Source organism: Panthera pardus, unplaced genomic scaffold (genome assembly GCF_024362965.1).
Source record: "Panthera pardus isolate Hobbes unplaced genomic scaffold, ASM2436296v1 HiC_scaffold_10, whole genome shotgun sequence".
In the NCBI taxonomy this organism is placed as follows: Eukaryota; Metazoa; Chordata; class Mammalia; order Carnivora; family Felidae; genus Panthera; species Panthera pardus.
In genome coordinates this window covers 40420560-40433822 of record NW_026526655.1, presented here as the reverse complement: position 1 = coordinate 40433822, position 13263 = coordinate 40420560, and the positions used below count along the sequence as shown (strand labels likewise).

General features: G+C 35.5%; 1 pseudogene; it reads right to left on the bottom strand.

Annotated features, from left to right (window-relative positions):
* Positions 1-5172: 5172 nt before the first annotated feature.
* The window catches only part of LOC128776724 (acidic leucine-rich nuclear phosphoprotein 32 family member B-like), a 28848-nt pseudogene continuing 20757 nt past the window's right edge, over positions 5173-13263 (bottom strand).

Genomic DNA, 13263 nt, shown 5'->3' with positions numbered 1-13263 from the left:
TCTGATGAATAATAGTAAGTTGCAGACACATAGGAGTTATTAAAAAAAGTTATAAAAAATGTTTGCTAAATGATTGTTAAATGGCTGAATGGTGGCATTGATTTAAATAAGACCTTGAAATACTTTTATAGGCACATCTGGTTTTCCTTCTCCATCAGCTTTTTAATTCAAATTAATCACTTGAGCCACAACCTGCCCATATTAGCAGCACATCTAGTTTCCCATTCTTGAGACCTAAAATTAACAAATAGTGTTGAAGTTTTAATCAACCCAAAGCCAATTTTGTTTCCAAACACCAGGAAGAGATCTGCTTTGAGAACCTTAATAATCCAAATGCATATACCAATGTTTAGTTGTTCTTGTATCTTTCACTGCCACAGAGGTCACATTTAATACTAGTACTACTCCTTTTGATATGTATCTATTCCTCAATAAAGCTCTTACTAAGCCATATCCCCTGGGAGGCACAGTAGTTACTGAATAATGTGATCCTACTCTCTTGTTTGTCTGAATCTTCTTTGATGGGAGTTAAAGTAAGAATAATCCAGTGGATAGTTCAACATCCTGCCATTGCTCCTAGATATGGCCTCACAGTGAGGATGTCTAAACCAGCCAAGAGGAACACTCAGATGTCAGGCACAGTCTGGGACAAACCCAGCTCTCCAGTGCTGCCTATCAGACCTTGATATTAAGCTGAGGACACCATGCAGATTCCCCTTTCCTTCACGACGAGTTCCCTATCACAGAACTGGGTATACTTACAGTCAGCCAACTGAAGTTAGGATCATCTCTGTTTGTCAGAGAGATCATAAAAACACTGAGCCTCATAAGGTACTAGGCAGATTCTATCTCCTTTCCTTCCAAGGAAGTTCCTTTGCACCAATACAAAAATAACTAAAAAGACCATCACAAATCATAAAAGGTCTATCACTAAGGACCCCTAGGGCAACAGGATTGATTGTCCTGAGACTTACACAACAAATGGGAACATTCAAAATTGTTCTTCACTGAACCAGAGATCTGTCCTCTGGATGATTTCTTGCATCCAGCTGATAGAAAACAATGCAGAAAAAATTTGTGACAATCTCTTGAAGCCCTGTCTACCTCAGTGCCCTTCTTCATAAATATTATGACACAGGTACTCAGTTGTTCCAAATCTGACTTTTCTTTATAATATTCTCTTTTGTTCTCCTCCTCTATTTTTCCCCTATCTTCACCCTAAACTAAGTCCTTATTAGCCTGCATCAAAATGTGTTCCTCATATTTGCAATACGATTCATGGTTAACAAAGCATTTTCAAATATCTTATCTCACCATAGTCTTCACCACTAAATTGAGAAAATAGAAACAATGACACTAACAATGTTTCTACTTCCATAGAAAACCTGCACTCCTACCTATACCTGCAGACACATTTTCTAAGTTCCTTATATGTAAAATATATAAAACCAAATGTCTAATGAAGTTCGCCTAGAAATTGAGAAATATAAGTAAATTATGCATTAACCATAACCTGGAATGGAAGGTGACACAGATTACTCTGATGATGAAGGAAAAAGCTAGATTTTAATTAAAAAATAAATAACATTTGAATATTTATAATGCTATATTATTCTCTCATTTGATACTCACAAGTAACACTAAGAGGTGTATGTTATTATATCTATATACAAATCAGAAAACACAGATTTAAGAGTCAAGCCTAAAATAAGGCTTTCCTTAAGGTCAGAGAGATTTGCCTGCTCTCCTTGAAAAAGTAAGCACCAATGAAATCTACCCAGCAAGGAAATGAATTTTGCCAGTAAGCATGTGAGCTAATAAAAGATCCTGAGCACAGCAGGAATGAATCCCCAACCCTACAGCATCCTTGAGACCTGAACAGGGGACCAAGATAGGCTGTGTCTGTACACCTGATATAATATATATCTATGTATATAATATATATGTTTTTTTAAACTGTTAAATTTGTAGCAATTTGCTTTGCAACAATAGAATTAATACATCTTCCAAAGTTCACGGAGTTAGATGGTGTGGAAATCAGAACTTGAAGCCAGGCCTGTCAGATCCCAAAAACCAACTAAATGAATAATTTCTATCATTTATGTTTGTAGAAGAATAAAAACATATAGATAGATAGATAGATAGATAGATAGATAGATAGACACAAAAAACAGTTGGATAGATAGAGAAGATAGATATTTTTTATCAAACTGTAAAAATATGGGGATTCAGGGGTGTCTGGGTTGCTCAGTAGTTAAGCATCTGGCTTCAGCTCAGGCCATGATCTCATGGTAAGTGGGTTCCAGCCCTGCATCAGGCTCTGTGCTGACAGCTTGGGGCCTGGAGCCTACTTTGTATTCTGTGTCTTTTGTGCTCTGTCTCTCTCTCTCTCAAAAATGAATAAACATTAAAAAAATTAAAAAAATACGGGGCTTCCTGTAGTATACAAAAAAAAAAAAAAAAATGTCTTAAGTCACTAAAGCCAGAGATGTAAAAGCAACCAAGGATGTTTTTATTACTGACATAAGTTCTAAAGGGGGCATTTAAACTCTAGGATATAAAAAAGAATGCAGAATTACAAGTAATGGATAATGCCTGTGAGAACATTATATAATAAAGTTTAAAAATGAAGTAAAAGATAAGCGAGAATCCCTTTCATTTGGCATTCTTAAAGTAATGCTTTGAAATCCTAAGCTAATTTTCCTCTAAACAAACCTGACTTGACATTTTAATTTTGAAAGTTTTATTTTTCCTAGGCTGCTCTGATATACTGCTCCTCTTTCCCTGAAAAGCCATTAATTCTTGGCTAGTGGCCCTACCACAGTGCTTATGGATGTGGGTATGGAATTTGGAATCAGACAATACAGGTTCAAGAAATGCTAACACTTATTGGCATAGGAACTTAGAGTACCCTTTAACTACCAAAGTCTAACTTTCTTATTCATACAGTGCAAATGAGTGTAACAGTTCCCACCTGTCAATGTTGCTATAATTATCAAATGCCATGACGTGTTTCAATTGTTTAGGATACTTCTATTGAATGCTCATAAAGAAGATTCCTTTTGGTATTATTTTTACCATTGGTGGCTAATGTTCAGGCACAAGGACTGAGAGCCATTGGCATGTGCAAAAAGCTGTTATAACGATAACAGCTTAAGTCATAATGATTTCAGTATCAGAAATTATCACACTCCTTAGGTAGATTTTAAAGATCTCAAGAGCAGATTTATGTTTAACAAACATCTGCTATGTGCTAGGAACAGTGGCAGACATTCATATCTTACGAGTCATTTTCTTAATCTCCAACCAAACTCTAAAGGGTGTGTATTAATACTTCATTTTCGCATGTGGGAAACACCTCATGATAAAGAGCTCCCAAAGATCTAGGACAGAAAAAGTACAAAAGTAGATTTTTATTTGTTTCTGTTGTTTGCACACAGTGAACAGCAAAGCCCTAAACTAAAATTAAGATTTCTTTTCAGCAACACTGCTAAAGCAGTGCTTCTCAAACTTGTAACACAAGCAAAGCAATTGAAGCTATTGGTAGGTTGCTGTGAAAAATGTGTCGGATCACTCCTCTGCTGGCAAAGCTGAGGTAGAGCTGCTAAGCACTCAGTTTGCACAAAGGTGCAAACTAGAACGTGCTGAATCAGGGCGAGGTTCCCAGGGCCTTTAGGTGGGTCCCACAGTAGTGTGTTTGGAAAAATATGCAAATCAGCCAAAAAGATGGCATGGACAGTTGGTATAAAAGAAAGGCAACTTGAGATACAGAATTACCCAAATGAGTGGTATATAATACCCTCACCCATCAAGCAAGAATGAAAAATTGAAATTCAAGTTCATGTCACTGGTGGTTAGAATGTCCAAATTTATATTACCAATATGTCCATAAATGCAAAGGTAGACAATGAATGGTTCAAGACTAATGGAATAACTGGAACCAGTGAACAATAATGGAATGAGTGAATAAGAAAGTGTTTTAGGAACATATTTGAACCGATCTTTATTATCACTGAGAACGACAGATAAAAATGTTTATACCTGATTATACCAGGTACCATACCTTAGTAATAGTGTGTTTCATATAATTCTGAAATTGGTGGGACTCATGCAAAATGGCCTATAACACATACCCAGGCAAAACTACATGCCAGTTTATCCAAGACATATATAAAAACAGTTATATTCATTTCAAAATGCCTGATAAGACCCTCACTCAGAAGTCACCATTTGGAACTGTGTTCCCACTGCTGAGGCCTATGGGCTAGAAATATCTTATGTCCCAGACACAACGTTCATTCTCTCTCTATATCTTGATTATAGATAGTAACCTACTTCAACATTTGGATGAGCAAATATTATTTGATGTATTCAAATACTGCCTATGTCTGCTCTTTCTATCCATATATCCATACTATTGACATTTGTCAAGAGAATCTTTGTTCAGACATAATCACCATTGAAGTGGTTAATATTCTAATATCTCCTGTTAATCTACAAGGGAGAATCACTGCATACTTTCATACATAAATATATTAATATTTAATACACACAGATACATATATATATATGTATATATATATATATATATATATACACACATGCATTTTATATACATAAATTTACAAAGATACAGATACACAGAAATTTATTTTTCATCGAGTATCTTAAGGAGCTTCAGTTTCAGAGAAGAAATGTACATAACATTGGCTTAAGCTAATGATGTTCCAACTCTAGCTGAACTCCATTCAGCTCAGTGTCAATTATAATTACCTTTTTTCCCCCCAAATGTTAGGATTTTATTTTCAAAGTTCCTTTGTTGTACAGAAAGTAAAAATGCTGTTACAGTCTTGGTGTAACTGGTAGCCACAGATGACTCACCAATCACCACTATCCATGCTACAGCAAGAGTCTTAACACAAAGCTAACAATGCTTACAATTTTGTTGGAATGAAGACCCCAGGTTCAGTGGTCAACTTCCAAGAGGGACTAAATGGAGGAAGGTGTAATGTCACAAGAACTATTCTTTGCCTCTTTGGGTGGGTGGGTGTCCTGGGTTTGTTATCACAGCTACCTTTTTCTTAAAACAGCTACCAAATCCATATGAGCAGTTCAACCAATAATGAATAGTTGTTCATTTGTTTTGGGGTTTTTCAGAGGTTATTTGGGGTCTTAACCGTCTTCTCCTTCACCATCTTTTTTCTTCCCTCCTCTTCTCAACTTTCCCACTTTCTTCCTCATCTTATCTTCATCTTCATCCTCATCGTCTTCATCCAACAACTTCTCCAGCATGTCCAAATTCTTCTTCCTCCCTGACTTCTTCCTACTCATCCTCTTCATCATCTAACTCCTCTTCTTCACCATCCTCATCCTCCGCATCTTCTCCTTCTTCTTCCTCCTCTTCTTCAACCACACCATCCACTTTGGCATCTGAGTCACGGACCTGCCGATCCTCTTGGTCATGGTCAAGAGCTATTTCAATTTCAGTAGTTTGGGGAGATTTGAAATTGAAACCAAGCCTCCAATTATTAAACCAAGGAACTCTAAGTTCACACTTTCATCAGTTAAGACCTCAATTCTCCTATCATTTGATTTGCAATTGTTCAAGACAAGTTCGCAAACAGCTGCCCAGGTTTGGTTCCTCAGCTCCAGCTAGATTCTCCTCTTCATGTCCACGTTTCCTTCTTTTCTTCTGCAAAGTTAACTTTCTTTGGCAAAGGCCAGAACAGGGAGAGGCATCCTGGCCTGCACAGCAAAGGCCTTTTTAAGGGTTCGGCTGGCAGCAGAGGCCAGCTGCATAGTCACAGGTGGTGGGTGGCATGTAGGCAGGTGAGAGGAGCCCCAGGAACCCCAATTCACTTTTTTATGTGGATTTTCTATCATATTATATTGTGGGAATTACATTGTGGTTGTCTCAAAAATGGCATATTTAATTTTTTCAAATGCTAATAGATTGGATATATGTATCTTTTTTGTTTTTGCTTTTAAAGTTTTTAATTAAATTCATGAGTTAATATACAGGTATAATACTAGTTTCAGGTGTAGAATTTAGTGATTCATCACTTACATACATCACCCTGTGCTCATCACAAGTGCCCTCCTTAATCCCCATTGCTTATTTCACCCATCCACCCCACCCACCTCCCCTCTGGTAACCATTGGTTTGCTCTTTATAGTTAAGAGTCTGTTTTTTGGTTTGCCTCTCTCTCTCTCTTCTCTCTTTCCTTGTTTGTTTCTTAAATTCTACATATAAATGAAATCATAAGATATTTGCCTTTTTATGACTGACTTATTTCACTTAACATATTATTCTCTATCTTCCTCCATGTCTTTGTAAATAGCAAGATTTCATTCCTTTTTATGGATGAATATTATTCCATATATATATATACATATATGTGTGTATATATATATATATTTATTCCATATATATATTCATTCCATATATATATATATTCATTCCATATATATATTCATTCCATATGTGTGTATATATATATATATATATATATATATATACACACATATGTGTATATATATATGCGTATATATATATGTGTGTGTGTATATATGTGTATATATATGTGTATATATATACACACATATGCACACATACACACACCATTTCTTCTCTATCCATTCATGGATAGTCAATGGACACTTGAGCTGTTTCCATAATTTGGCTATTATAGATAATGTTGCTATAAACAATGGTATGTATGTGCCTCTTTGAATAAGTATTTTTGTATTCTTAAGTATACTGTAGTGCAATTGCTGGATGATGGAGTAGTTATATTTATAACTTTTTGAGGAACATCCATACTGTTTTCCAGAGTTGGATGCATCAGTTTGCATTCCCACCAACAGTGTGAGAGGGTTCTCCTTTCTCCACATCCTTGCCAACACCTGTTCTTTCTTGTGTTGTTAGTTTTAGCTATCCTGTTAATACAAAACTAGTGTAGTTTTAATTTGCATTTCCCTGATGATGAGTGATGTTGGACATCGTTTCATGCGTCTATTGGTCATCTATATGTCTTCTTTGGAAAAATGTCTATTTATGTCTCTGCCCATTTTTTAAAATATAGTTTATTGTGAAGTTAACTAACATACAGTGTATACAGTGTGCTCTTGCCTTCAGGAGTAGATTCCTATGATTCATCACTTACATACAGCATCCAGTGCTCATCCCAACAAATGCCCTTCTCAAAGCCCATCACCCATTTTCCTCACCCCCCTAGCCCCCCACCCCCTTCCACCCTCATTTTGTTGTCTGTATTTAAAAGTCCCTTATGGTTTTCCTCCCTCTCTGTAACTAATTTTTTTCTTTCCCTTCCCTCATGGTCTTCTGTTAAGTTTCTCAACTTCTACACATGAGTGAAAACATATGATATCTTTCTCTGACTGACTTATTTCACTTGGCATAATATCATCTACTTCCATTCAGGTTGTTGCAAATGGCAAGATTCCATTCTTCTTCATTGCCAAGTAGCATTCCATTACACACACACACACACACACACACACACACACACACACACACACACACATTTATACATATACCACATCTTCTTTATCCATTCATCAGTTGATGGACATTTTGGCTCTTTCAATAATTGGGCTATTGTTGATAGCGCTGCTATAAACATTGGCGTACATGTGCCCCTACGAATCAGCACTCCTGTCTTGTTTTTCAAATTTACATCTAAAAAAGTATGTGAAATTCTTAATTTTAACTGGGTATTTCAGATATTTCTTTTGGTATTTAATATTTTCTGCTAAACAAATGGATTTGAGATCATAAGGAGTTGAGCACTATTTTTTTAACGTTTAGTTTTGAAAGAGAGAGAGCACACACGAGCAGGGGAGGAGCATAGAGAGAGGGAGGCAGAGGATCCCAAGTGGGCTCCGTGCTGCCAGCAGAGAGCCCAACAGGGTTTCAAACCATGACCTGTGAGATCATGTCCTGAGTCGAAGTCCAAGGCTTTAACCAATTGAGCCACCCAGGCACCACAGTACTATTATTTAACAAAATTGAGAACTACTTTAATGATGAATACTACTAAAATGAATGAATACATATCATCTTCAGTATAAGGCAAAATAAATTTAAAATAGTTAACATGCAAAACTTGTAGAGTACCAAGCAAATACCTAATTCATTTTCTAACATAATAAATATTTTTATCTTTGGGAAAAAAATGGTGACAAATCTTTAAACATTATGTATAAAAATTAAAAAATCAATTTAAGTATGATAAAACCATTATCAATAAAAGAAAAAATATATGCTCAGCGTTACTGTCGGGTTTTATGAAATTTAAATTTGCTTTCGAATTAGACTGGATTTAAGACTATGCCAAATGGATCACTACGATACAGTTGTAATGAACATTACCTTGTCCTGTACAGTAAGGAAATAGAGCTTAGCTCACCAAAATAGCATTCTTGGAAGCTCTGCCATTGCAAAAAATGGCTTCCTTCCCTGGGTATAATATTCAGAGGTTTTAAAATTCTTCAGAGAATTATTAGAAGTTACTTGACAAAAGAAGCAAGCAATTGTGAGTTTAAAACTGCATCACGCTGCTTGTTCTCCATCTCAGAACCCTTCTGCTGATGGCTGTTTGTCACTTTGCATGGTCATTCAGGAACTATATTGTGACCATCTGCCACTTATCTCTTTGGCCACAATCTTCTCTTCTCTGATCACTATTGATTTTCCAAATGGACCCACCATAAACTAAATGTAGCAATTATGACATTTAGGTTAGAAACAGCCTTTGCCTCTGTAGGTTGTATCTGGATTACTAAAGAATCAGTCATAAAAACCAACAAAATATAAGCATTTGCTGAAGGCAGAGATTTTTAAATTGCTACAATTAAGTTTAAGTTGATATTATCATCATTAGTCCATATTTTCTATTTTTTAAATAAATTAGCCGCACAAATTCCTACATTTAACTCCTAAGCAAATGCTAACACAGCTGGTCCTCCCAAATGCACTCATCATATACTTTTTGAACTATGTGCCATTTCTATTCAAAACTGAAATATCCTTCAGGAAAAAGAACCATTTAACATAAAAAGGTATTTGAATTAGAATCTTTTCTCTGGAAAGGAAAAATTGTTGAGGCAATAAAATTATCTGTGGTTGCCAGGAGCTGGGGGTCATGGAGAAGGGATGAATAGATGGAGGACAATGGATTTTTAGTGCAGTGAAACTTTTCTGTAGGATAACATAATGGGAGATATATAACTTTATACATTTGGCAAAATCCCTAAATATGTACAACACAAAGAGTGAACCCTAGTGCAAACAATAGACTTTGGTAGTAATATATCAGAATAATAATTCATCAACTATAACAAAGGTACCGCACCAATGCAAGATGTCAATAATAGAGGAAATTAGATGGGGGTAGTGAGGGGATGTGGCAGAGTAAGGAGAGGCTATAAATGGAAACTCTGTACTTTCTATTCCATTTTTGTCCAAACCTAAAGTGTTCTAATAAATAAAGTCTAATTATTTAAAAACAAAATAAAATCCTCTCACTTGCCTCTTTGTACTTCATTATGATTTTGTGTATCTGTCCTTAAATTAATGTAGATGTATGTGGAGAAGAAAGTTTTGAAAGTCTGTTGTGAAATAAAATGACCCAAACTAAAATCTCATGAGAAACTCAAGCATAATTTCTGTCAACACATATTGTAACATATATTGTGTTGGCCTGCCTGTTTAATTTCACTGGGGGTAAAGCAGGGACGGTGGAGCAGAAATTCCCATTTATAATTCCCTGAGGGAAACCAATCAATTGATGACCAGACAGGTGTTTAAAAGCCATCTTGCACTTGATTGATACAGTTGATGTTTACAGACTACCAGTCCTCCAACATGTCCCCAGGCTGTATACGACCAGGGACCCATTATGGATTTTTTTTTTTTGCTTTTGGTAATTTTTGTTGTTGTTGTTTTTAGTTCTTTTGTATGTCGAATCTGTATGTTTCAACTTTCAATACACATCATGGTGTTAGCCCTGTCTTTTGGGGTTATTAGAAGGAAAAGGATAAGGGTCCATGAATGAATGTATCGATAAAGGAGACATGGTACACACAGACACACATACAGACACACACAGTACAATACTATTCAGCCACAAAACAGGACTGAATCTTGCCATTGTGACAACCTAGACATACCTTGAGGATATTATGTTAAGTAGGTCAGACAGAAAAAATACCACATGATCTCACTTATATGTGGCAGCTAAAACAAAGAAACAAAACAAGCTCATACAGAAAAAAGACTGCTGGCTGCCAGAAGCAAGATGGGAGCGGGCAAAATGACTGAAGGGTATCAAGAGATACAAACTTCCAGTTACAAAATAAATAAATCATGCAGATGTAATACATAGCTTGGCGACTTGTAATGATAATGTATTGCATATGTGAAAGTTGCTGAGAGTAAATCTTAAAAGTCCTCATCAGAAGGAAAAGAAAAGAAAAAAAGGAGAGGTGATATAAAAAAGAGAATAAAGGAAGGAGTGAAGTGGAAATGGTGATTAGGGCTTCCTAATGCTGGTAGGCTATGTTGCTACTGATAGCACCTGTATGAGCCCTCAGTTATTGTTCTTAAGTAAATGTGTAAATCGAGAAAATCCACTAGTAGTATTTTTTCCTGCCCATTGACATCTAAGTGAGTATAATTCAGTTGGTATCATACAATGCAAATAACACATATTTAATAATCTAATCAAATAGCATGTTTACAAATAGTGATCAGTAGAAGAAAAAATTCTTCTACTCTTAAATACTCAGATATTTGTTTTTTTTTAATTTTTTTTTAACATTTATTTATTTTTGAGACAGAGAGAGACAGAGCATGAACGGGGGAGGGTCAGAGAGAGGGGGAGACACAGAATCGGAAGCAGGCTCCAGGCTCTGAGCTGTCAGCACAGAGCCCGACGCGGGGCTCGAACCCACAGACCCTGAGATCATGACCCAAGCCGAAGTCGGCCGCTTAACCGACTGAGCCACCCAGGCGCCCCTAAATACTCAGATATTTGAAGGGAGTTTGCTAACAATTTAGTTCACTGTGCTTTAAATGGTGAAAGCAAGACTAGGAGGTAAATGAGAAAAAAAGGTGAAAAAAATCAATCCATATCCACCGACACTTCTAGGCTAACATGTACTATGCTGACATTTGAAAGAGACTTACTTACAACACATTCATGAGAGATGCTACCGAACATTGGAAATCACAGAAATGTGCCCTATATATGTTCCTAACTCAAACCAAAATCCCCCCATATTTGGAATAGCTACATTAACTCAAGGTTCACACTATTATCTCATTTTCCAAATCTTATTATTTTCTCTGATAAAGAATGTCTCCATTAAATAAGTGGTAGAGAATAATTTAATGTTTCCTTAACATTAAATTTTTGGAATGAAAGAAAAATACGTTTAGTTTAACTAGGGACATGATGTGCAAATAGGAATGAACAAATCTATTATCTCTAACCCAAGGACATTAAAAAATCCTGCTATAGTAAGAGTCTCCCACATATTCATCATTCTCAAGTTGAACTGTGAAACTTGCTAAAGAATAGATAAGAAAAGCATTGCCAATATGTCAACCACCTTAATACCATCCAAACTCCTTGCAATTGCTGCATTTTCTTCTGTAAGAAATGTCAAGATTTCATCAAAAAGTCTTTTAATTTGGATAGTCTCCATACAGTTGTCTGGCTATTTTCACTCTCTGGTTTGTAACTTCTCTTATACCAGTTGTCATTTCTGTAACCTTTCCAACAGCAACTGTGCAGTCTTGGGACCACGATGCAGAATATCTCACTCAACAATCCTCCCACAAACCATCTGTTTCTAGAGACATCAACAACTGTTGGCATTGACTCTATGCAAAATGGGGAAGAAATTGTTCAAAATGATAAAGTGGAACTTTCTCAGAGATCTTAAATCCCTAACATAATAGGCAAATAATTGACATATAAAAAACAATATTATTTGAGTAAAAGATTTCAAGTCTGGAAAAAGAAAATAAAACAAATCCAAAAAGACCGAAGCCCCTCACTTACCGTTCCATCACGTTTTATAAAAAGTTGCATATCAAAAATTTTTAATTATAGTAATGAATCTCAATAAAATTATGTAATATGCAAACAAAACATCTACCAAAGATGTGAAAACATTCACAAGACATTCACCGGACTGACTTCACCAAACATGGCTACATATACATCTATTCTTTCTTTATAAAATGACACACATCAATCCTTATTCAAAAGCATAAATGGAACTTTATTACCTTCCTGCATCTTGATTTGGAAATTCTACCGTCCTTGAGATGTGAATGATCACCAATAATTACTTTTAATTCACTTTCATGGGGCAAATAAACTGTTCTGGACAGATTCTGTAAGAAGTAAATGTCCTAAAGAGATGAATTAGTTTTATAGTTGGCAATGTGATTTCTTATACATCTAGTGTGATTTCCAAAATAACCTTATGAAATAGTGGGACAAGTATTATCACTGATTTACAGAAAAGTACTTGGTGAGTCATTCAAAGTCACATACCTTAACAGTAACAGAGGCATAACTTAGAAGCTATTTTTACAATTCATAGTTAAATTCTATTCAAAAATTATTGTTTGGATTGAATTTTTAAAATCAAATGTGCTTGGGGCTCCTGAGTGGCTCAGTCAGTTAAGCGACTCATTCTTGATCTCACCTCAGGTCATGATCTCGGCTCACGTCATGATCTCATGGTTTGCATGGTCAAGTTTTGTGTCGGGCTCTGTGCTGACAGTGTGGAACCTGCTTAGGATATTCTCTCTCCCTCTCTCTCTCTCTCTCAAAATAAATAAATAAATAAATAAATAAATAAATAAATAACTTTTAAAAATAAAATAAAATGTACTTTTATTCCTTAATTTTCTAAGATTACTTACCATCATACCATCTGGGTACAGAGATGATAACTGATTTGAATATAGCATATTATTTTTAAAAAGATTTCAAATGTCTACTACAAATACCAAGATCTTAAAAACTACAGGGTTTTACAGGTTAGGAACCACATCTGTTTAGTCTTACATAGAATTTAATAACATAATATTATAATGTTTGTCTTATTTTAAAGACTGTTCCTAAAGATCTAAGTTGCCACACAATATAAATTAATTCTGAAAAATAACTCATAGGCAACATGCCTTTCATATTCACTGCCCTCTTTTTTAATGGATTA